This window comes from Apis mellifera, linkage group LG1 (genome assembly GCF_003254395.2).
Source record: "Apis mellifera strain DH4 linkage group LG1, Amel_HAv3.1, whole genome shotgun sequence".
Classification (NCBI taxonomy): Eukaryota; Metazoa; Arthropoda; class Insecta; order Hymenoptera; family Apidae; genus Apis; species Apis mellifera.
Window position 1 is genome coordinate 25,750,220 of NC_037638.1, and position 25,011 is coordinate 25,775,230.

The following is a 25,011-nucleotide window of genomic DNA, read 5'->3' on the forward strand; positions in this document are numbered from 1 at the left end:
TGTAAATTCACATTTCGAATGTGAAAATTGGAGCTAATATTAGTCGCAAGATCTTCATTCCCCGAAATTAATCTATCCGTTTCGAAACTCAAATAAAGGAAGCTCGAAATTAGGGGAAGGATGGAACGACATCTTTCCACGGGAGGAGAAGAACGAATCGAAAAATAATTTTACAAGAAAAGTGGGGGGAGGGTGGAAAGGGAAAACGTGTCGCGGTTTAGGGGTGGACCATGTCGTCGCCTCCTCGATAATAGCTTGCTGAAAGTGTGTAACTACTTTGGCGCGGGCATCAAGTGGTCCCAGCTTCTCTCCCGCCTCCCGTTTCAAAAGTTTCTCAAAGTTTCCACCTCTCGAGTCGATTGACGTTCTTCGATCGCAAACTTCTTCTTCCTGCCATCGTACAAAGGGACCATCAGGCCTTTCCACTTCCTCCCTCAAACGCGCTTACTCTATCGCGGTTCGGATCGCGGTTCATTCTCCCTTATTCCCATCCGCTTTGCGATCATCGTTCCATGACCTCTGCAACGATACAGCGAGTCTTCCAACTCGTGCCACGACGTTTTACGAGGCTTCCGACGATACTGCGAATCTTCGATCTATTGCGAAGCTCGAAATGATACCGTGAACTTTGGATAGACACCACGATACCACCAAATTTGAAATAACGTCACAAGTCTCGAAACGATATTATGAATTTTGAAACGATACTACGAAAGACATCATGAGTTTTGAAAATTTTGGAATACTTGGAAAGATATCGTGAGTTTTGAAATTTTGGAATAATATCCATGGAACGTTATAAGCCTCGAAACGACACTATGAATTTTGAAACTACGAAAAAGTTTTGAAATTTTTGATAATTTGGAAAGACATTATGAATTTTGAAATCTTGGAATACTTGGAAAGACACATGAGCTTTGAAATTTTGGAATAATATCCATGAATTTTGAAACGATACTACGAAAAATACCAAATTTTGAAATCTTGGAACGACATCCATGAAACTTGGAACAACGTTATAAGCCTTGAAACGACACTATGAATTTTGAAACGATACTATGAAAGAGTTTTAAAATTTTGGAGTACTTGGTAAGATATTATGAGCTTTGAAATCTTGGAATAATATCCATGAATTTTGAAACGATATTACGAAAAATACCATGAGTTTTAAAATCTTAGAACGACATCCATGAGATTTGGAACAACGTTAAAAGCTTTGAAACGACACTATGAATTTTGAAATAATACTACGAAAGAGTTTTGAAATTTTGGATAACTTGGAAAGATATCATGAATTTTGAAATTTTGAAACGACATTCATGAAACTTAGAAACGACACTATGAATTTTGAAACGATACTACGAAAAACACCATAAGTTTTGAAATCTTGGAACGATATCCATGACACTTGGAACAAAGTTACAACTTTCGAAACGACATTATGAATTTTGAAACGATACTACGAAAGACATCATGAATTTTGAAATTTTGGAATACTTGGAAAGACACCGTGAGTTTTGAAATCTTGGAATAATATCCATGGAACGTTATAAGCCTCGAAACGACACTATGAATTTTGAAACGATACGAAAGAGTTCTGAAATTTTGGAGTACTTAGTAAGATATTATGAATTTTGAAATCTTGGAATACTTGGAAAGACACTATGAGCTTTGAAATCTTGGAATAATATTCATAAATTTTGAAACGATACTACAAAAAATACCATTTTTGAAAGTTTTGAAATCTTGGAACGACATCCATGAGACTTGAAACAATGTTGCAAGCCTCGAAACGACACTATGAATTTTGAAACGATACTATGAAAGAGTTTTAAAATTTTGGAGTACTTGGTAAGATATTATGAATTTTGAAATCTTGGAATACTTGGAAAGACACTATGAGCTTTGAAATCTTGGAATAATATCCATGAATTTTGAAACGATATTACGAAAAATACCATGAGTTTTAAAATCTTAGAACGACATCCATGAGATTTGGAACAACGTTAAAAGCTTTGAAACGACACTATGAATTTTGAAATAATACTACGAAAGAGTTTTGAAATTTTGGATAACTTGGAAAGATATCATGAATTTTGAAATCTTGAAACGACATTCATGAAACTTAGAAACGACATTATGAATTTTAAAACGATACTACGAAAAACACCATAAGTTTTGAAATCTTGGAACGATATCCATGACACTTGGAACAAAGTTATAACTTTCGAAATGACATTATGAATTTTGAAACGATACTACGAAAGATATGAATTTTGAAACGATACTATGAAAGATATGAATTTTGAAATTTTGGAATACTTGGAAAGACACCATAAGCTTTAAAATCTTGGAACAACGTTACAAGTCCCATCCATGGGATTTGGAACAACGTTACAAGTCTCAAAACGACACTATGAATTTTGAAAATCATACTATGAGGCTTGAAACAGCTACGAGTTTTATAATATGAATTTCGAAACGATATCCATGAAGCTTGAAACGATACCACAAGGCTCGAAACGATATCCATGAGACTTGGAACAAGCCTCGAAACGACACTATGAATTTTGAAGCGATACTACGGAACCTTGGAACTACACCATCTTGGTAGAATCGTAGAATAATGCGAAAAGAACCAACGATCGATGCCGCTTTCTTTTTGCTTGACCGATCGGTCGAAAGAGAAAGAAAAAAAACTTTGCGTAGGGGAACAAGGTGGGAGAAATTGCATTGGTGATTAGCTATAAAAATTCTCTCCGTTGTGAAATTTTGCTTGCCCGTGGGAAGTTTTACACCTTCTTTTTTATGGTCATTTCCCATGGACGTCGGAAACACCTGTCCGAATAAACGATGGTGTAAAATTTTGTAAACGGAGATTGTGTACAAAATTCTGAAAAATACGGCGTAACGATCGAATATCGTTATTTCTTCCGCAACGTGGTTCAAATTTTTTTTTTCTTTCTTTTTTTTTTTTTTTTCGATCGAATAATTCGAGCGAAACGAAAATTCATCGCGTGTAACTACGCGCCGGAAAATAATTAAAATTCTTCGGATTATTTCATCGAACGCTGGCTAGAAAAATATAATACTGATATTTTGTAAACGTAAACCTGTTCCTTCTCGGTTGCATTGCTTACCAATTTTCTTTTTTTTCTTTTTGTCCCTCGATTAATTCCATCCACCAAAAAAGAAGGAAACACAGCGCATCGACCGCGTTATTTCTCCGCAATTTATACGTAATACCGAAAGAAATTTCGAAAGCGGAAAGGGAAGGAAATTTCTTCTGCCGTGTAACAGAAAACAAACATGTATATTGCAAACGTGTACGGTGAGCTTACAATTGGTATAAAATGGAAAACGTGACTTTCATTCACGCGATAGGAGGGAGGGAAAGAAGGCGATATCGCTTTCCCATTCTATCTTCCGTCTCTCTCTCTCTCTCCCTCCCTCCCTCCCGAGCTTTATGCTTATTTTCGTCGTGTTTGCTCGATAATTTTCCCGTGTTTGCACGATTTAATTAAAAATCCTCCGGCCAACCGTTTCGCAACTTCATCTCCCTTCATACAAAGCGATGGACGACAAAGCTACAAACTGTTCGATCGTCTAACCCACTTTGTCGCTGATTCCCAACGAATTCGAGGTTAAAATGCAACGTGTGCCAACGTTATAGGATCTCGTTGATACCGTGTGATCTACATGTCAATCCTTGTTTAGGATAAACGTTTACAAGAAACTGTGACAACTCCATCGATGTCCATGATTTTTTGATGACTTTGTTTCGATTATATTATTACAAAGTTTATTAAAAAGTTTTAATTTAATCTAACTTGGAACTAGGAAATAAGATTTCGCTTCGAATCAAAATTATATACAAATATAATCGTTTATAATAATTTAGATTGGATTTGAGTTAATTTTCTCGATCAACTGATTGGACAGACTGATGGACAAATATTAAAAAAAATAAAATCATTAAGATCAAATGATATTTCTTCGTGAATAATTATCTTAGTGTAAATTTATCAATTATTAATTCTCTTAATAAATAATCTTTAATCTTTAAGAATATACGAAATTTCAAAGTTTACAAAATTGCTATATGATTCTTCGAAAAAGAAAAATAAGGAATTTCTTCCTTAATAACGAAAGGATCGAACTTTTCCTCGACCCTCTCAATCTCTTACAAGGGGGAAGGGAGTTGAAAAGCATAATTCGTCGAGTCCTCTATTGACTTTTAATAGTTGGATCGGATTGTCTCTTCCTCCGAATAGCCCAGGGGATCGTGATCGATGGTTTTTTCTACCCTTCCATCGTAAGAAGGACGGATTCATCGTTAGGAAAAATTGATGGAAAAATTGCTCGACGATTTTTCCAGAATCGAACGAGTTTGACGCGCGCCGAATTGAAATTTAGAGAATCCTGTGTAAAATGAAATGGTTTTCCCAACAGTGAGGGAGGCGCGAGGGAGAATGTTTTTTTTTTCTTTTTTTTTTTTTTTTTTTCCTGAAAGGGGAATTTTTATTCCGATAAATTTCCCGCGTACGATCGCGTAGATGACTTGTCGCAGTTTGATTACACGTTTTGTGAAAATATTTTCATACGTTACGCGCGAAGAAGAATAAAAAAAATCGAAGCGATGAATTTGTATTTTTTTTTTGTCGAATTTTGAAAATAGGAACGAGTATAAAAATAAAAAGTTGCGTATACTCTTTTTTTGGAACAAAATTCCGCGTGAATTTTTTTTTTTGTGATTTTGCATTACATAATACGCAACGTGCAGAATTTTTCGAAAGTGTTCGTTTTCTGGAAAATCCAAATCCAAATTCGTGAAAAATATACGTTTTATTTTGAAGAATATTTTGAAGAATAGATAGATGTAATTTGAGATTATTTTCCTCAAATCGAAATAACTAAATTTTCAAATTTATTCTATATTTAATTATAATTTGTACTGCTCAATTTTGGTAAATAACACATTTGTTCTAAAAAAAAAAAACTTTTTCGTGTCGAGAAGCTATCGTTGAATTTAAAAATCATATCCTTAGAAAATATTCTCGATAAATATTGATAAAAGGTTCCACTGAACCGAAAGGAAATTGTGTTTACTCTCAACATATCGTTCTTATCCCCCCCCTGTCTCCCCACTTATATTCGTCCGATTCCAGTATCTTTGATATGATTCTTTATTCGTGTTGGAAAATAATGACTATTGACAAAGATAACAAAATACTTTGAGGGACGTCCACAGGATGTAAAAATATTTTCACAGATGCGTAAGTACCCGTGTATATTAAATTTCTCTCTCTCTCTCTCTCTGCGAAATTTCTTGCGAAACGATTAATATAAAAGAAAAAAAAAAAAAAAAAAAGGATCTTTCGAACTACAACAATATCAACCGTGATTCAGTCGTGTTTATAAGCTCGTATTTCAAGGTATACACCAAACTGTCAACCCAAATGAACCGACTCTTATCAAAAAGGACAGACATATGTCGCGTCGATGCGCGTACATCGCAATAGAAAAACTGAAAAGTCGTGTCATCGGTGTGACGTCTTTGACATGCAATTTTCTGTTCGTTTCAAACCGTATCACCAACCCCTCGACATCTTCGACGGACCACAAATTTACAAATATTTTCCCTCCCAGATTTATCTTATTTTTCTTATTACTCTTACACGAAAATACTTTTCCAACGCGTTTACATCGTGTGTCTTACGAATTTCTAACGCGATCGAATTGTCATCGAGTTTTAACCAGATCGATCATCATTCGATATTCATTCTCTATGTGTATGTATATAATATCGCGAGAAAAAGGAAGGAAAAATATAAATTTCGATTCAAAAATAATAGCTAGAAAATAGGATATATATTATTTACTCGAGAAAACGAAAAAGGAAGGAAAAATATAAATTTCGATTCAAAAATAATAGCTAGAAAATATGATATATATTATTTATTCGAGAAAACGAGTATATATCGCGAGAAAACGAAAAAGGAAGGAAAAATACAAATTTCGATTCAAAAATAATAGCTAGAAAATAGGATATATATTATTTACTCGAGAAAACGAGTATATATCGCGAGAAATATGTATATAATATCGCGAGAAAACGAAAAAGGAAGGAAAAGTACAAATTTCGATTCAAAAATAATAGCTAGAAAATACGATATATATTATTTACTCGATACGATCGAAATATAATCGAAAAATCAATTTTTGAACCGATATCGGGAGAATGCACATCTCTCCTCGAAATAAAAATAACAAGATCTCTGGTGTATTCATCGCTCTATTTTAATTACACCAGTGGGGACAGTATAAAAAAAAAAAAGAGAGAGAGAGAGAGAAATTTCATTCACTCCGATTTCTACCTTCGGTCGGAACAAACAACTACGCGGTAACCGCGTATAAAATGCGAAAGGAAAACACGGGGAGCGGGAATAGTTGAATAATTCAAAATATCGGTGCGATAATTGAAACGGGTCGGTCGAGGAGGAAAAGAAGGGTAACGATTAACGGCCGCTCGTAAATTTCGAAATTGCGCGTGAAACGGAAGCGCGCGCGAAAAAAAGGGAGGGGAGAAGAAAAGTGGATGTGCGATGCGGTAATTATACACACAAATATAAACACACACACACGCGGATCGATCACGAGTGAGAAGAGATAGCGGAGGGGGGGCGCTGGTATGGCCATGAAACGCGTATCTGTGTCGTGATTTTATGGAAATAGCCTCGGTTATCTGTCCGAATTATTGTGCCAGAGCAAATAGACACACGCGGCCTGTCGCCAAATTCCATTCGAAATTTATGCGTCGTGCTTCGATTCCTTTCAGCGAGTTTCGTAAAATGAACGAGCCGATTAATACGGGGTGTAAATGGAAAAATACGTCTCCTTTTTTCTCGGAATAATTTGAACAAGAGAGAAAGAAGTGGTGTAAAAAAATGAAATATGGCGGTTTACGAGACGATTGATTTTCGAATTCGTTTGGGCGTGGAACACGTGGTCGCGCGAAAGGGAGTGTCGTGATAGAGGGCCACGAAGGAGGAAGCTAATTTGTTGGAGCCAGGGCAAAATGCGCCCCCGGCCGGGTGTAAACCACTTGGCTTGGTTATGATTCAATCAAGTGTAAAGCCAGCAGCAGCTGGATTAGACCGCGTGGCGCATGTAAATTGCACGATACGCGGCGTGACTTTCTCAGGCTACGTGTACCCCCGTAATCCAACCTCCACCGTTCATCTTCCCGCGCCACGTCCCCTAAATTGATGCCAGTAATTCACACGTAATACACCTTACATGGTCAGGGCGCGGGAACGAGAACGCTTAACGCGAACAACCGCGTAATTCCACAACCGGGGGATGCCCGGAACACGATCTTCTTCCGAATTAATTGGTAGAATCATTATATTACGATACATCGCTCCAATTATCCATTTAACTCAATACAATCCAAATTGTTTTGTTTTTATATGTATATAGTCGATATTTTATTTACTTCTTAATTAACGGGTTTTTTCGTTTCGATTTATAATTTCATCAACGTCATTCGATAATTATCGATAATAAGCGGAATTAAATATCGTAGTTAAGGTTGGGTCTAAGTTTACTAGTAATTACTATTATCACGTTTTAAACAATATATCGTTCAAATAATATTATTCGTACTTTCAACTATTAAATTTTCCCCGCCTCTGGACATCTATCATTATTAAGAAACCTCGTCCAATCTTCTCGTTACCAATCAAACGCTCTTACGTTTCTTACGACTCAAAATTAAACGCACAGCTCATACGAAATCGTTCCCTCGAAGGCATACAAAAAAGATGTTCGAGTAAATTCTAAATTAGAATTGGAAGAATTAATTAGAATTAACCCATTGAAAAAGTAACTACTTTAAGTAATTACTTGGATAACATTTATTCGTAGCTATTACGAATTATCGATCCGCTTCAAATCTCTTGTAATTATTTCCAATCACGTTTTAAACAATATATTATCCAAATAACTTTATTCGTACCTTCATCACCGCCTCTATCACTATTAAGAAACTTAATCTCATTGCCAATCAAATACTCTTACGCTTCTTACCAGTCAAAATTAAATATGGAATTGCGTTCCTTCGAAGGCGCGCACAAAAAGAGATGCTCGAGTAAATTCTAAATTAGAATTGGAAGAATTAATTAGAATTAATCCATTAAAAAATTAACTAATCTACTTTAAGTAATTCGTAGCTATTACAATCGATCCGCTTCAAATCTCTTATTTCCAATCACGTTTTAAACAATATATATATATCCAAGTAACTTTATTCGTACCTTCAATCATCACTGCCTCTTTCACTGTTAAGAAACCTAATCTCATTGCCAATCAAATACTTTTACGCTTCTTACCAGTTAAAATTAAACGCATACAAATTGCGTTCCCTCGAAGGCGCGCACAAAAAGATGCTCGAGTAAATTCTAAATTAGAATTGCAAGAATTAATTAGAACTAATCCATTGAAAAAGTAACTTTAAGTAATTACTTATTAATTAAAGTACTTGGATAACACTTATTCGTAGCTGTTACAATCAATCCGCTTCAAATTTCTTGTAATTATTTCCAATCGCGTTTTAAACAATATATCATCCAAGTAACTTTATTCGTACGTTCAATCATCATCGCCTCTGTCACTGTTAAGAAACCTCTCCTAATCCCTCTCCTTATCCCATTGCCAATCAAATGCTCTTACGCTTCTTACCAATCAAAATTAAATACGGAATTGCATTCCCTCGAAGGCGCACACAAAAAAGATGCTCGAGTAAATTCTAAATTAGAATTGGAAGAATTAATTAGAATTAATCCGTTGAAAAATTAATTAATCTACTTTAAGTAATTCGTAACTATTACAATCCGCTTGTAATTATTTCCAATCACGTTTTAAACAATATATCATCCAAGTAACTTTCGTACCTTCAATCATCACCACCTCTGTCACTGTTAAGAAACCTCTCCTAATCCCTCTCCTTATCCCATTGCCAATCAAATGCTCTTACGCTTCTTACCAGTCAAAATTAAACGCATACGAATTGCGTTCCCTCGAAGGCGCGCACAAAAAAGATGCTCGAGTAAATTCTAAATTAGAATTGGAAGAATTAATTAGAATTAATCCGTTGAAAAAGTAACTACTTTAAGTAATTACTTGGATAACACTTATTTGTAGCTATTACAATCCGCTTCAAATCTCTTGTAATTATTTCCAATCACGTTTTAAACAATATATCATCCAAGTAACTTTCGTACCTTCAATCATCACCGCCTCTGTTACTATTAAGAAACCTCTCCTAATCCCTCTCCTTATCCTATTGCCAATCAAATATTCTTACGCTTTTTACCAGTCAAAATTAAACGCATATGGAATTACGTTCCTTCGAAGGCGCGCACAAAAAAGATGCTCGAGTAAATTCTAAATTAGAATTGGAAGAATTAATTAGAATTAATCCGTTGAAAAATTAACTAATCTATTTTAAGTAATTCGTATTACAATCGATCCGCTTCAAATCTCTTGTAATTATTTCCAATCACGTTTTAAACAATATATCATCCAAGTAACTTTCGTACCTTCAATCATCACCGCCTCTGTTACTATTAAGAAACCTCTCCTAATCCGTCTCCTTATCCCATTGCCAATCAAATACTCTTATACTTCTTACAAGTCAAAATTAAATACGGAATTGCGTTCCCTCGAAAGCGTGCACAAAAAGAGATACTCAAGTAAATTCTAAATTAGAATTGGAAGAATTAATTAGAATTAATCCGTTGAAAAAGTAACTACTTTAAGTAATTACTTGGATAACACTTATTCGTAGCTATTACAATCAATCCGCTTCAAATTTCTTGTAATTATTTCCAATCACATTTTAAACAATAAATCATCCAAGTAATTTTACTCGTACCTCTGAACATCTACCAAGAAAAAACCTCGTTAAGAAACCTCGCCCAATCCTCCAGTTGCCGATCAAATCCTCTTTCGCTTCTTACCAGCCGAAATTAAACGCTCAACCCACACGTTGTTCCCTGGAAAACGAGAAGAGATTCCAGCGCGACGAAATCTGGAAACGGAGCCGGCGCCCGATACTGGAGCGGCCTCGGCCGGAAATCCGTTGGCGGATGTAACACCGCCCGAGGGGCGGCGAGGGAGCAGCGCGCCGCGTGGCGTGCCATCAATGTGCAACGAGCGAGAGACACTCTCTCGTTAAGAGCGGTCGGATGAATGTGCTCCCGCGACAAAGCAGCCTCCGCCGGCGTTGGTCTAACCGGCGCGTCGCGACGCGACGCGTCGGGCCCTCGAGTGTTGGGATGCTCGCGACACCGCCACTTCCGCCTCCGCGCGGCGGCGGATGCGGCGAGGCGAGGCACGGCCGAGGTGTGCCGGGCTAATTATTCGGCCGTTCGTGCCGGCGCGACGCGTCTAAACTCGCGATCAGCCCTCGGGACGTCTTGGAAAATTGCCACGAGAGAAGACGATCGAGCGATTCCACGCGTTTAAACCCAAGTTTTCCATTTTTCGGGGCGGGGCGGGTCTCTCGATTCGAAAGTCGTCGAGATAATTCGTTGATTTTGAAATCAAGTTATTTTTATTCATGTCGTTGCTTCATCGTCGATCAATCTATTATCTGTGGAACCGAAAATCTGTAATTAGTACTAGGAATGATACGAATGGGAAAAGTTCGGCGAAAAACACATTTATTTGATTCTCTTTGTTTCGGGTTTGTAGGGTAGAATTAGATGGATTGGATTGGATATGGATTATCGACGTCGAAAATGTGAAGCGAAGTGCTTAAAGAAAGACTATTTTATTATACTACTAAGATAACTAAGCTTCGAATAATCATCTGTAAAACCAATTTGCAAATATCTTGAAATTATTTTAGATTTATTTACATGGACAGCCAAATATATAGTAGTAATCTATAACACGTTTCTTCTCGATTTATGAATTTATTTTTTGCTTTAATTTTACCAATCTTACCATTCGCGAATCTTTCGTAGAATTGAAAATCACAGAACAAAATAAACATTCTTCACAACCGAAATTCTCGCAGTTTATTTTCTCGCGGTTCACACTCTCGATCCGCCGAAATATTGGAATCATCGCAGGTTCTTTTTTGCCGCCCAATCCTCTCCGCATCCAGCCGAGGAATCCGAGGCGGATTTCCAGCCTCGTATCTAAGGGATCGGGATAATAAAGTCGTGGAACGCGTGGTTTAACGGCGTTTATCCGATCCGGGGGGATCGTTAGTTACGAGCGTTCGACGCTCGAATTCGCAATCGACGCGATCTCGCTGCCGTTTCCCTTCCGCCACGACGCAACGTCCTCGTTCGCGACCGACGCAAACCTTTGATTTTATCACTGGCCAACCTATTCAACTTTCCCATCTGCTTCTCCACAAACAGTTTCCAACGATTTCTAATTCCAATTGGATCGTATATATATTCGTATTATGGATTTGTGTTTACTCGTTATCTCGAAAGAAAGGAATCGATATTGATAAATGTCTGTGAGTAAATGTATCGATGTTTGAAACTTTTGTTCAAACATCACTAATATTTCTTCAGAGTAGGCTATATATATATATTCGTAAATGGACAAGATATATTTATTTCTGTACGTTACAAATATTACGAATATTTTATATGATAAAATGATGACAATAACATTTAAATTTACATCATTCTTTAAACACGATGATCAAATTGTCAAAAAGAAAATGAAATCTACACTTACAAACGGGTAACATGAAATTTGAGAAATGTAAAGATAAAGATTCGCATGATCAATCATAAAGTTCGAGATAAATTTCTCAGATCAGAACGGAGGAGACGAGATTCAAGGGTAAATTCAATCCTTTCGCGGAATAACCGGCATCTTCGATCGATTCTTCTCCGGCATCCAAATCTGGTCCGTCCAAAGCGAAAATGTAGGAGAGCGACGCCTTTGTCCTCGTTTCTCAGCGGTGACGTTCGTCGTGACAACGTTTGTTTCGCCCTTTTTGGATCGAATATTACGTACAAAGGTACGTACAGATTTGTCAGATGCGATACAAGAAATTCAGATTCTCTTCTTATTCGTGGAAAATAAATTTGATTTTTCAATCTTCTTTTTTCTTATTTCTTTTTTGAGAAAATACGAATCTGAATATATCGAAAGATATTTCAAAAAGATCCTTCCGAATGGAAATTCATTTTAAAATTATTAACCACTTTCGTTTTAACTTTCAGCATGAAATTCGTTATCCTTTCCCGTTATATATTCTTATATTTCAAATTTGGAATTTTATTATCAGAAAATTACTGAATTCCGAGTTGAACGAATATAAATCTAAATGCTTCCGATTTCTTCTTTGATAAATGAAGAGATTCGATTAAAACGTTAAAAGTAAAAGATTGCATTCCACGAATTCCCGTATGAATATTCACGAGAAATAATAGAATCAGGAAATACTCGAGGAAGAAGGTTAAAGAAAATTTTCTCTAGCTTAGCGGAAATCAGTTCCTCTCGCGAAATCAACCATTTCGTGCGCCATCCTCGCCCGGCTAAACTTTCCTGCCAAACTCTTTAAACGATCTCGAAAACGAGACTGCTCGTGGACAGAAACGAAGCGACGATTCGGTTGAAACAGCCGTGAGAAATGGAAACAACGACGTCGAATATTTTCGAGAGACGCCAAGATCGACAAATTATGATGATAATCAAAAATCGATAAATTTGAAATTGAAAGAAAAAGAAAAGGAAAGGAAAGAAATACATTCATCGTATCGTTTCGCGAAAAAAGGAAGAACGTACTTGCGATTTCTCCTTATCCTCGTAATCGTTTCCTTTCCTCGAGGATGTGAAAGAATTCGTTGATGGAAATTCGAGCGTTCAGCGAACAGAAGAGGAATAGAAGGAGAAGGCGAAGTAATCCTTCCGGTTGATTTCCAATGTTGGGGAGAGGGAGAGGAAAGGGGATAGAATATTGCGACAAAGGGATAAAGTACGGGGATGAAGGTTGAAAAGCCGAGGCAGATTTATCGTTTATCTGGATTTCAGCGGCGGATGGGGAGGGGCATAAAGCGAAATGAACGATGCAGCAGCCAACTTCAAAGTGATGTTCTTCTCCCCCCCTCCAGTGATGAAGATAGCCCTCTCTCCGTCTTCCGTTGCGTTCTTCGCCCCCTTAGATTTGACATTTCGTTTTCATTCGATTCGATTCGATTGTCCCTCCTTGTACAATAACAAAAGAGAAAGGAAAGAAAAAACGTTGCTCGTTTCCGTTTGAAATTTCTGAATAAATTCTCGAAGAAACCATCGACAGAATATCGTTGATAATTCTTCGTGATAATTCTTTCCATCGAGAAGAAGTTGTAAGGGGAATTCAGACACGGCCGCGGCCACGTAATTGAGAGAATAAGCAGAGACGTCTGATAATTGAAAATTTAACGTGGACCCGAGCGGAAAATAAAATCGGGAGGCGGCGAATTTTTGGAGCGAGTTCAACCATCCTCCCTTATTGCTCCTATTCTCATCACGCTAGACGCCGAGGAGATATTCCTCCGAGCAACGAGGAACACTCCAAAACTTTTTCCACCCTCATCGCGTTCTAAAGTGTCACCCCTCCCTCAGTCGCCGCCATCCCTTATTTTATTCCCACCAAGGACACCGAAATTACATCGCGACCAAGAATTTCCCTCCAAATTTTTCAAAAGTACCAACTTTTCTTTTTCGCCAAATAAAATATATACAAGAATAAATCAATTCGTTCCAATGCAATAAATTTCATCTTTCTTTTCTTATTTTTTCTTTTCTCTCTCTCTCCCCCTGCTTCTCTTTAGCCGTTCCAAAGTCAATTAATAGAAGGAAGTGGCAAGTTTATCGTAGTCGTTAGAGCGACTCTATAAGGCGATTACGAAACTATCTCCCCGGCGAAAAAGTTAGGTGGGTGGAAAATCCGGTGTCCGCTTGCAAAAATTCTCCCCCGTTCGGGGTATTAAAAATGAACCTGTCATTCCGGGTTGAGGAGGAGGAGGAGTTTTTTTTTGCCGACCTAAATGTTCCGGAACGAGGGAAGGGAATATCATACGAATAAAATGAATCACTTTATACACACACACACGGCTCCCTTAATGAACATCGTTTATCGTAGCTGCTACTTCCTCCCCCTCTCCATGATATTTCGACCGATCTCTGTGCAAAATACGAATATTTTTAAGGGTTAAAAATTGGAAGAGTTATGTCCATTTTGGGGAGCGGAATTGGTGGAATTGGTGGTTCGACTTAAACTTCGATTATATCTCGAATGTTATTATTATTATTATTCGTGTTTCGAGTTTGTGGAATTTTAGCATGAAAAAGAGGGTTCGAAAACTTTCATGTTTTCAATTATTGATCTGCTGGGTGAAATATTCAATCTCGAGTATCATTTATAAGATATAACGGTTGTTGCCGTTTATTACCATCTTTACGAAACTTTTCTAATAGCAAGAAATTGAGCACTCTAAAAGCAAAATTAATATTCCGAGAGGGAAGGGACCGCTCGGAGGGATTTTATTTCCGCAAAAGATGAGAAATTTTTTCGACAAATTTTCCCCAGTCAGAAACGAAATAATATGCTCGCAAAAAATTCGCTCGTACTTGTTTATTTACTTATTATGAAAAATCATAGGACAAATATTTCTAGATTTCGTATTGGAAAGCAAATGAATGGAAAATCAGGTACGACGAGTTGTTCGAGCTCATAAACTTCTTTGATATCCATGTTTCTCGAAGAGGAGCACAATTTTAATCGAAATTAATTATATCATCAGTGTGTACTATTCCCTCGATTCGATAATCGAGAAAAATGTAATAACACAAATGCGCTTCGCTTGTACAAACCCCATTCCCTAAAACTTGTAAATTTTTCCACCGCGTGAAAATCCGCTGATGGTCGAAAGTAGATTTCTCCATTAGCTCAAAGTATGAGTTTCTCCAAGTATTTACCGTATGCAAATGCGCAACAAAATACTTTGGGGAACAAAAAACTTAAATAACCGAATGGTTATTCGGGAAAAGGGAATACTTTTTCCAAAATAAAAAAAAAAATTGAAAAATTTATTCCATCGAATGAAAATTACGTAGGTAGTTCGATCTATCTTGAGGTTAATTATAATACTAATAATGCAGAACATCAGTTAAATTAGCGTGCCATTAAATCATCGTGCACAACTATTCACCGTTACAGCTAATTTAATATTATAATTAACTTTGATATATAGGGGACCCTGAAACCTCTTCTCGCAATTATCCCCCGCACGAACATTCCTCATCCCTTCCACCCAATCCTATCATCTTAAAAAAAAAAAAATTTACACGAAAGTAAAAAATTTGCACGCTTGCTTTTTCAATCGAAAACCGGGCGGAGCATCGAAAATCGAACCGGTTGAAATTGAAATTGAATAAATCAACCCTCGAAATCGTCTTTGTTTTCAAAATAAAAATTCGATCAAATTCTGCAGTTTCCTTTTTTCGATCCATTCCAATACGCTAAAATTGGAATCGAACAAATTCGCTTTTCAATGCATCTTCTCCCAAACTTTGCAGAAAATAAAAATTCAATCAAATTCTACAATTTTCACTCGAATACGTTAAAAAGAAAAAAGAAAGGAAGAAGAAGAAAATTGAAATCGTACGAATCCACTCCTCCTGAAATGTAATTATTCCAAATTTTTAGAACAAACGAGATCAAGCTCTACTTCATTCATTTCTTCAAAAGCGAAAATTAGATTCGATTTTCCTTCTCCATCGATTTTTTATATAATATTTCTTCTTCGATCAAAAGCTGAAACTTCTCATCGTCAAAATCCAAGTTCTCTCTTATATAATTATCTTATGGAAATTTTAAAAATCTAATCACGTTTCACATCGATCGAGTTTCACAAATTCCTTCTTCAAAACCAAAAATTAAACAATTTTTCCTTCTCCAAACGTAATTGTTCCAAATTTCAAGCAAACGAAACATCGATCTACGATTTCTACGATTTCTTTGTTCGATCAAAAGCTAAGACACATCATCAAAATACAAATTCTCGCTGAATTGAATAGAAAATTAAAAATAATCTAATCTAACGTATCTCGAATCTACCGATATAATAATAATAATATATTTATTGCACCACAGAGAAGGGTGAAAGGTTTAATAAGCGAGACACGGATTCACAATAAAAACGATAAACCTGTAACGTATTCGCGATTCGTGGTAACGAGAAAAATCGGAGGATCGAGGCGATGAGAAATTTCGATATCGCTTATTCCTTCGTTCGAGAGAGTGATTCCACCTTTGCTTCGAAGCGAAGAAAATGCCTCGTGACGGTAGCAGACATTTTGCGCCTATCTCGAATTTCTCCGTGACGAAATGGAGGGAGGCGCGGTTCCAGAGGAGAGAGGCTGGAAGAAAATGCTGCTCGTGGAAAACTTTTGTCCTCGCAGCGGCTTTGCGCATTTTTGCGCGAATTTGCAAACCTTTGGAGATGCTCCTCGAATATGGACGTATTCTGGACGTATTCTCCCTTTTCTTCCTTCCTCTTTCTTTCTCTCGAATATTTCGATAGAATAGATCGATTAATTCGATCGCTCAGAATGTGATTGCTCGAGTAACCGATCAAAACAATTATTATTCGAATTATTGATTTCTCCTCGAATCATAAGAGATGTAGGAATTTCTTAATTTCAAATTGGGTAAACGAATGATCGAGCGATTGTTGCGGCTTGCGATGCTGAGCCACGCTTACGAAACTTTACATCCTGAAAATTGGTAACTAATTTCATTCCGCTCCATTACCTAATTACTTTGCTACTAATTGGATAGTTGATGCTAACGCAACCTCCTTCAAACATCGTGCATCACCGTCCCCGCACAAATGTGATCGTGATACCGTGATGATCGAACGCAATTTCGAATATTCGCGGAACAAAGCCACGCATGCTGGCGATAAGATTCGTCGTTGGCGAACAAAGAGCGAAGAAGAAGAAGAAGAAGAAGAAAGATTTAGAACTGGGATAAAAGCGAGAGGATAAAAAAGGGATACGAAATCGAAGGAAATACTTTCGAGTGGGGGAAGAAGGAGAAAGAATTCGAAAAAAGAAAAGGAAAAAGAAGAGAAAGAAGAACGAGAAGAAAAAGAAGAAGTTTTAAGAAAGCGAGGAGGAAAGAAAAATGTGGCAGAGGGGAGCGATGGGGAAGTGAAAAGATCCGCCGCGGGAGTAACAAAACGAAAAATTTATCGTTAGCCCGATGCTTTGTAATATCGCGTTACGCCGCCAGCGTAGATTATTATTATTCAGATAAGATGAATCCGGGAGAAATGAGATTCTAAAAGGGAATGACTCAAGTTCAACGCGTGTAGCGATGAAAACATTTGCGTTTATGAATTGAACGAATGAAACGCGTAAAATAAAAATTGTATAGAATAAAACTAAGAATAAAGAGGGATGGGGACAAAGTATGATAATAAAAATGAAAAATAAATTGTACCAGGATTATACATGGTTCACTCTGGCGGGGAAAAATTAGTCGGCGAGATCAATTAAATGTAAATAAATAGAGAGAGAAAAGTATGAAATACTTGGAACAAAATACTTGAGAATGAAAATTATAATACGAGAGAGGATAATAAGAAAAAAGTTTCGAAAAAACGCAAGAGTAGAACCAAAACCGTACGTACACACAAAAATTACAATAATACAATTTTTTAATTTTTTAACCTATGATTTACGTTCGACAATTTTGGGCCGGAAACAAATTCGTGCAGTCTTCGAGCCATTCGACTTGTGTAATATACTGATCGAGCCAATTGCCAATATTACGGTGATAAGACGGTGCAAAGTTCCTTTACATCTACCAGAATGCTTCGAATTACATCACACCATTGCAGATTATTAATTTTATATTACTGATTTTTGTATAAATAAACTTTTTGTAGTACTTGCATCTACCGCAATTACTGCATCAGGCTGTAATTACATATCAAATATTCCACAAATATTTATAATTTTAAGAGGCCGCTAATATTTATATTTGACCCGATCATTATACTGCTCGTAATATTTACGTTTGGTCAGATCATCGTACACGGGCTATGCCCTTAATTGTAGGTTAAGAAATCGTGGATAACGATAATGGACGAATAATAAAAATCCTCGTTCGTTCGTGACAAAACCAATATTGCTATTACGAAAAACGTATTTCAAGCAGTGATTTTCAGGGAAAAAAGATCCTCCCCCGTGAAGGATAAACGTTTAAAAAACGAAGAGAATCGAGAGGCGGAATGAGAAGAAATTTAACGAAGAAAGGGGAGAGGTATGGAAGAAGGATGGAAGAAGGAGGATGGAAGGATCCGAGGGCGATGAATAATCGCGTCGGATTATCCGAATTATGCGACGCGGCGCGGTGTTAAATTATTGGCCGAGCCGCTTCTCGCGTACGCGTCCCAAGATTTTTCCTGTCAAATTTTCCCAAACCACCCCCGTTAATAATTTCGAAAAAGCGAGCAACGTCCGACTTTAATCACCGCGAAATTCACGATGCGAAACGCGCCACGTTTGAATAATGCGAAATTGTAACTTGTTCGCCCGGCAATTTTACATATTCCAACAGGCCATTTAAAGGCCGTTCACCTGCAACCCGTTACAAAACCAGGAAGTGTTCGTATTTCGACCAATCGAACGCTAGTTCGATCCCGTTCTCGATAATAATTAATTGATACTTTTTCAATGAACGGAGTTTCATTCAAAAACGTGGAATCGAAAATTCGGATAATAGTCGATAATGAGGAGAGGGGTGAAAGAATTTGCGAGAATTATTATATACACCGTTTTTTTTTTCACGAATGAAATTGACGGGCGTAATTTGTAATTACTTTACTTTAATTTACTTTTAAATCCTCTTTCATGTTTACGTTAAAATAAATAATTCTAAAATTTATTGAAGCTCATTTTATATCTTGAATATACTACATTTTGATTTGAATTATTATTCTCTAAAATTTCTCTAACTTAAATAAATTCTAATTAATTAAACAATACATAAATTGAAACTCAACTGGGTCCTATCGTGGACTATCAAATTAATCGACAAGCATCTCTAATTAAATATAAAAACCCGCCATATTATAATAAGCTCATTTATATATCTTGAATATACTACATTTTGATTTGAATTATTATTCTCTAAAATTTCTCTAACTTAAATGAATTCAGGCTAATTAAACAATACATAAATTGAAACTCAACTGGGTCCTATCGTGGACTATCAAATTAATCGACATCTCTAATTAGATATAAAAAGCTGCCATATTATTTAACTTTAATATGATCCTACATTTAATCACTTAACATATTCACTTACCTTTTTATAATAGGGTATCTAATCCTTTTTATTATCAAATTTTTTAATGACAAATTTATTAATAATTGATTAATTCTAAATTTCATCTAAAATCGATAAATTTAATTATAATATCACCATTTAAATTTAAATATTAGAATTAATTAAACAAAGTTCACGACTTGCGCTTTCTCCCATGCTTTTCGTTAACGAGAATCGTTCTAATCGTCTCCTCCTTGATAAAAATACGAACATCCCACGGATTCGAATAAAGAAAAACCGAAATTCGAAGAATTCGCGGAAGAAGTCGAATTCGAAAAGAACTTCGATCCGAACAAAGAGGAGGGAAAGAAGAGAAAAAAGAGATCGAAAGCGAGCTCGCAAAGGGAAATTTGTTTCACGCCCTGCTCGAGCACACGCGCTCGATATATCCAAAGTCTCTCCAGCGTTCGCTCCAGTTACCAAGCGAGTTACCGTGCTGCAACCACGTGGCACCACGGTTGTTAGGAACGTTAATTAAGGAGAGGATCGGCCTCCACAGCTCCGCTGTGTGCGGAAGGAAGGAGATGAGATTGTTCGGGTTCCGCGCGTGAGAACAGGTTCCCCGTTTACACAACAGGTATACACAACGGTTATTGGAACCGTTTGAACCGTGGCGAAAACCACCGCTCTCCCGAACGAAAATTGTGAAAAGTTGCGCCGAGGGTGTAATCTTGCACCCTCGGTGATCCAATCCGACGGGGAACGAGTGGATTCCTACAGGGGAGGCAAAGTTAAAGGATCAAGGCGAGAAGAAGGTTTTGGAAGAGGGGGGGGAGGGAGGAGAACAATCGTTTCTGCCCCCACCAACCACGAGTTTGCCGGCCGAATTGGATTCGGTGTTTCGTTCCTCCTCGCGTTGCGGGATAGTTTGCAAGTTTCGATGAATCTCTCCTCCTGTTTCGCCTCTGCTTTTAACGCGTCCAGGATTTAGAAAAGAAAGTTTTGTTTTTCCTTTCTTGCAAGCGAGTTCAAGCGGCCAATGGATTGGCTCCACGATACGACGGAGAAAAATTATGCTGAGTAATTCTCTCGATCCTTTGATTGATTTTATTTTGGCTCTTCTTCGTCTTCTTAGCATTCCGAACTTTTGCGATTAAATATCTCTTCAAGGTCGAGGGATTCACCAGGGAAAAAAGGATTTCGACGTGATTCACCATATTTATCGTTTTGCATTCGTTTATTAAACGTGTTACGAGAGCGAAGAATCTCTTGTGGAGAAATGCAATTCGTTCCTTCGAGAGAGAGGCCAATTTTCTCGAAAAAGAAATCATCGAAAAATAAGGAATCTACGTTTCTACGTTCCACGAGAAAGTTAATTGGAAAAAGACGACTCGATCGAGTCTATGACTGGAATGGAGCAACGACGATGGATTTCCAGAGTTCGTTGATATCGTAAAATTGAGTCTTCGATCCTATATTTTAAAGAAATCAATCCTTTCTCGATCTTTTCGAATCTTGGCAGAATTCTTTAATTTTTTTTCTTTTTAGCAAGATTCGATGTACAACATCATAGGTTTCGTACACAAGTAAACTCGTGAAGCGTTAACTATCGACAAAACGTTTCCCAGTTTCAACAGTTTACAAGAATCCCACTGTGCCAACATTCTGTCGCGGGCCAACTGCGCTCTGGCAAACGAACTTTCCCTCTCCTCTTTCGAGTTTCTTGCTTTAGCCTCTCTCTGGTCGACCAAAAGCAGATTCCCTTTTCTTCGAAAACCGATCGACGAAACCCCCGTGTTTCTTTCCAATTTACCTCTTACGTGTCTGATCACACACACACACACACAGCTCGTTCTCTTCAACGCTTTTGAATTCTCATCCCCGTTAAAGCGGCCGCACGATTGGAAGAAACCGGCCTTGCGAATTCCAATCCTCCTCTCCGATATTCCTCCTCCGAAAAGGAGGGAGGAGTTTGCGCAAAGTGCAGGGCAACACTTATTTGATATAAACGCGCTTTGAGAATTGTTGGGTTGGATCGAGTGAACAGGAATAATGGAAACGTTTAAGCCCACTTTGCGAAACTGTTAAGCTGGCCACACAGCCTCGATTTAACGAACTGCCTGTTTCACCGCAGGCCTAACTTTCTATCATCTGCACAGGCAACCAAAGATTTCTTGTTCTATTTTATTTTTTAAAATTAGTCGTTTTTCACTCGAATCTTGCGAATCTTGGGAAAGTTTTTCTTCTTTCTCAAAGCTTCAACAAATCGTAGGTTTGCAGGTTTTGTGTATAAGTGAACCTCGAATAATAATAATAATAATAATAATAGGAGAGAAGACGAGTCGAGAAAGGGAGAAAGGAATCGAATTTCAGAGTGTAGGAATTTCAGGCACGTTTGATAGCTTAGGATTCTCAAAGATGGAGAGGAAAAATCAAAATCCTTCGAAATAATATCCCAACTATTTGATATTCCAAAGACGAAACGACTTTATTAGGTTCGTGTTTTATTAAAACACAATTTTAGACAGATTCTTCTCTTAATGAGAGAAACAAGATTATTGATAAATCAGAATTGTTATAGATACAACATTCCAATATTTCTGAACAAACGTTTCCCTTAAGATATACCCTCCTCCCCTAATTTTCATCTTTTTAAATAACATCGCGACAAGAATCGAACGTTCCGTATCGAAAAATAGTAGGAGAAACTCGGATAATCGAGAACGATCGAGAACGGAACGTTTCAGCTTTCGGATAAAATTTAATGAAGGGATTTGTAATATTATATCGGATGAAATCTGCCGGATTATATCGGGATCCATCAATATTTGATATTTCCCGTGCGTGAAATGAAATTCAGCACGAAATACACATCGGCCATCGGTAATTATCGAATCTCCCTATTCTTCGAGTAGACAACGGAGTAGAACAGTTGGAGGATGATCAATGGAATCGTATTTATAAGCGTTACAACCTCGTTGCAAAACCTCGTTTCGCAAATTCATTAATGACAAAGACGGAATTACGAATAAAATTATATGGAGAAACTCTTTATCGATCAGCTCGATTTCGATTCTCTTTCGAATCTTTCCACCGATTGATGTTCGAAGAGGATAGGTCAAGGTCGAGCGGAGAAACGCGCGAGAGAAGAAGCATGCGGGCTCGAAAGGAGTCGAAACGGTGGAGGAAGGGCGTGGAGAAATCAAGTCGGTGGTCGATGGAACGGGAGATTTGAGATTTAAGAGGCGATGGAAATACGGGTCAACAGGCTGCAGCGCTACCTCCTCGTCGCCTCGTGTATCGCGCTATCTCGCAAAGTGTCCTCTCTACACGCCGCCGATATGAATACACGCGGCATAAAACGCGATTCATCGCGAAACACTCGCCCCGGCCCTCGTACAATGGATTATCGATGAAAGAGGCAGAGGGTGCGCGACAAGGTGAATAGGAACGATGCTTCTTCTGCCGACCTTCTTCCGACCAGGGAAAAACCAACGATGGGCCGCTTTTGCGCCTCTGCGTTCGCGATAAGATGTTAGTTACGGATTCGTAATAATAGGCGAACTATCAACGATCAAACTTGCGTAAAGAAAAATTGGGGAAATAGTTTTGATTTCGTGACTAAGTAATGGGTGAATTCGTACGATTTTTGCCTTTAATTGATAAGATATTGGTGGACCCGCGCGATTAACGATCAAGAAAGTGTTTTGTTACGCGATAAAATATTGATGAACCTGCGCGATTAACGATCAAAGTTACGCGTAAACAAAAATTGGGAAAATAGTTTTGATTTCGTGATTAAGTAATATGTGAATTCGTACGATTTTTGCCTTCAATTCGCGATGAAATATTGATGAATTTGTGTGATTATCGATGAAGAAATTAATGAAGAAAGAGATGTCTTGTTGCGCGAAAAGAAAAACGAAAACTTGGAAAATTTGAGATAAGATATTGAACCTGCGCGATTAACGATCAAGAAAGTGTCTTGTTGCGTAAGAAAAACTGGGGAAATAATTTTGATTTTTTAAATTTTGACTAAGTAATGAGTGAATTCGTACGATTTTTGCCTTTAATTGATAAGATATTGGTGGACCCGCGCGATTATCGATAAAGAAAGTGTCTTGTTGCGCGAAAAGAAAAACGAAGACTTGGAAAATTTGAAATAAAATATTGAATCCGCGCAATTAATGATCAAGAAAGTATCTTGTTGCGCGATAAAATATTGGTAAATTTGTGCGATTATCGATGAAGAAATTGATAAGAAAGAGATGTCTTATTGCGCGAAAAGAAAAACAAAGATTTGGAAAATTTGAGATAAGATATTGAACCCGCGCGATTAACGATCAAGAAAGTATTTTGTTGCGCGATAAAATATTGATGAACCTGCGCGATTAACGATCAAGAAAGTGTCTTGTTGCGTGTAAGAAAAACTGGGGAAATAATTTTGATTTTTTGAATTTTGACTAAATAATAGGTAAATTCGTACGATTTTTGCCTTCAATTCGCGATAAAATATTGGTGAACCTGCGCGATTAACGATCAAAGTTGCACGTAAAGAAAAACTGAAGAAATAATTTTGATTTCTTGAATTTTGACTAAGTAATGGGTGAATTCGTACGATTTTTTCCTTCAATTCGCGATAAAATATTGGTGGACCCACGCGATTAACGATGAAGAAAGTGTCTTGTTGCACGAAAAGAAAAACGAAGATTTGGAAAATTTGAGATAAGATATTGAACTCGCGAGATTATCGATGAAGAAAGTGTCTTGTTGCGCGAAAACAAAAAAAGATTCAAAGAAATACTTTTGATCTCTGATTAAATAATAATCCATACAATTTTTGTCTTCAATAAATAAGATAGTTTCAGTTTCAAAATTACAATAATAATAACTATCGAAGATATTGGAAAATCTAATTTTGATTTCGGGATTAGGATTCGTGAATAATAAATAAATATTCGTACATTTTTTAATCGTATCGTATATCCGCTATGAAATATTGAAACTTAATGTTGGTTTCAGAACTCGTGACTAAATGATAATATACGTGTATATCGAAGACCACTTTGTATTTTGCTTGTTAAACTTGTAACAACGGAGGATTATTTCATTGAAATGCAGGGCAATCTGTATTTACGTTAAAAGTAAGATATATATATATAGACGTTAGAAGTTGGAATAATTTGAAGGAGAAGAAGCGAAAGGGGAGGCCGGTTGCGAGGAACAATGAGCGTCTAATACCAGCACCAGAGGCTCTATTACAATCAACCGCGTTATTGTCCTATGCCGTGGGCCACTGAACCGAACCTGGAAAAGGCGGTCGAGATTAACGAACGAACCTCGCTACCGTGGAATTAACGAACACAGACGCCCTCCTTTACCTGGAAAGGATCGCGCACACCAACACCACGATTGGCCCAACTATGCCGTTTCGATGGGGGACGATTCGTTCCAACACTTTGCATTTCGCTCCGGCAATTTATAATCGACGGAAAAACGAAAGTAAAGTAACCGATCGTTCGGTTAAAATAATACCTATAATTAACAGGATAATCGTAGAGATGCGTGTCAAATTCGATATTGAATAAGTAAACTTTTTTTATGAAACAGAAATTTCAAAATTTCCACGAAGTATAAAATATTAA

General features: G+C 37.2%; 1 protein-coding gene across 1 annotated transcript in view; it reads right to left on the reverse strand.

Moving 5' to 3' along the window:
• LOC102655243 overlaps nt 1-25,011 on the reverse strand; it is a 186,229-nt gene that overhangs the window by 110,812 nt on the left and 50,406 nt on the right. The gene's annotated exons all lie outside the window — the stretch shown is intronic.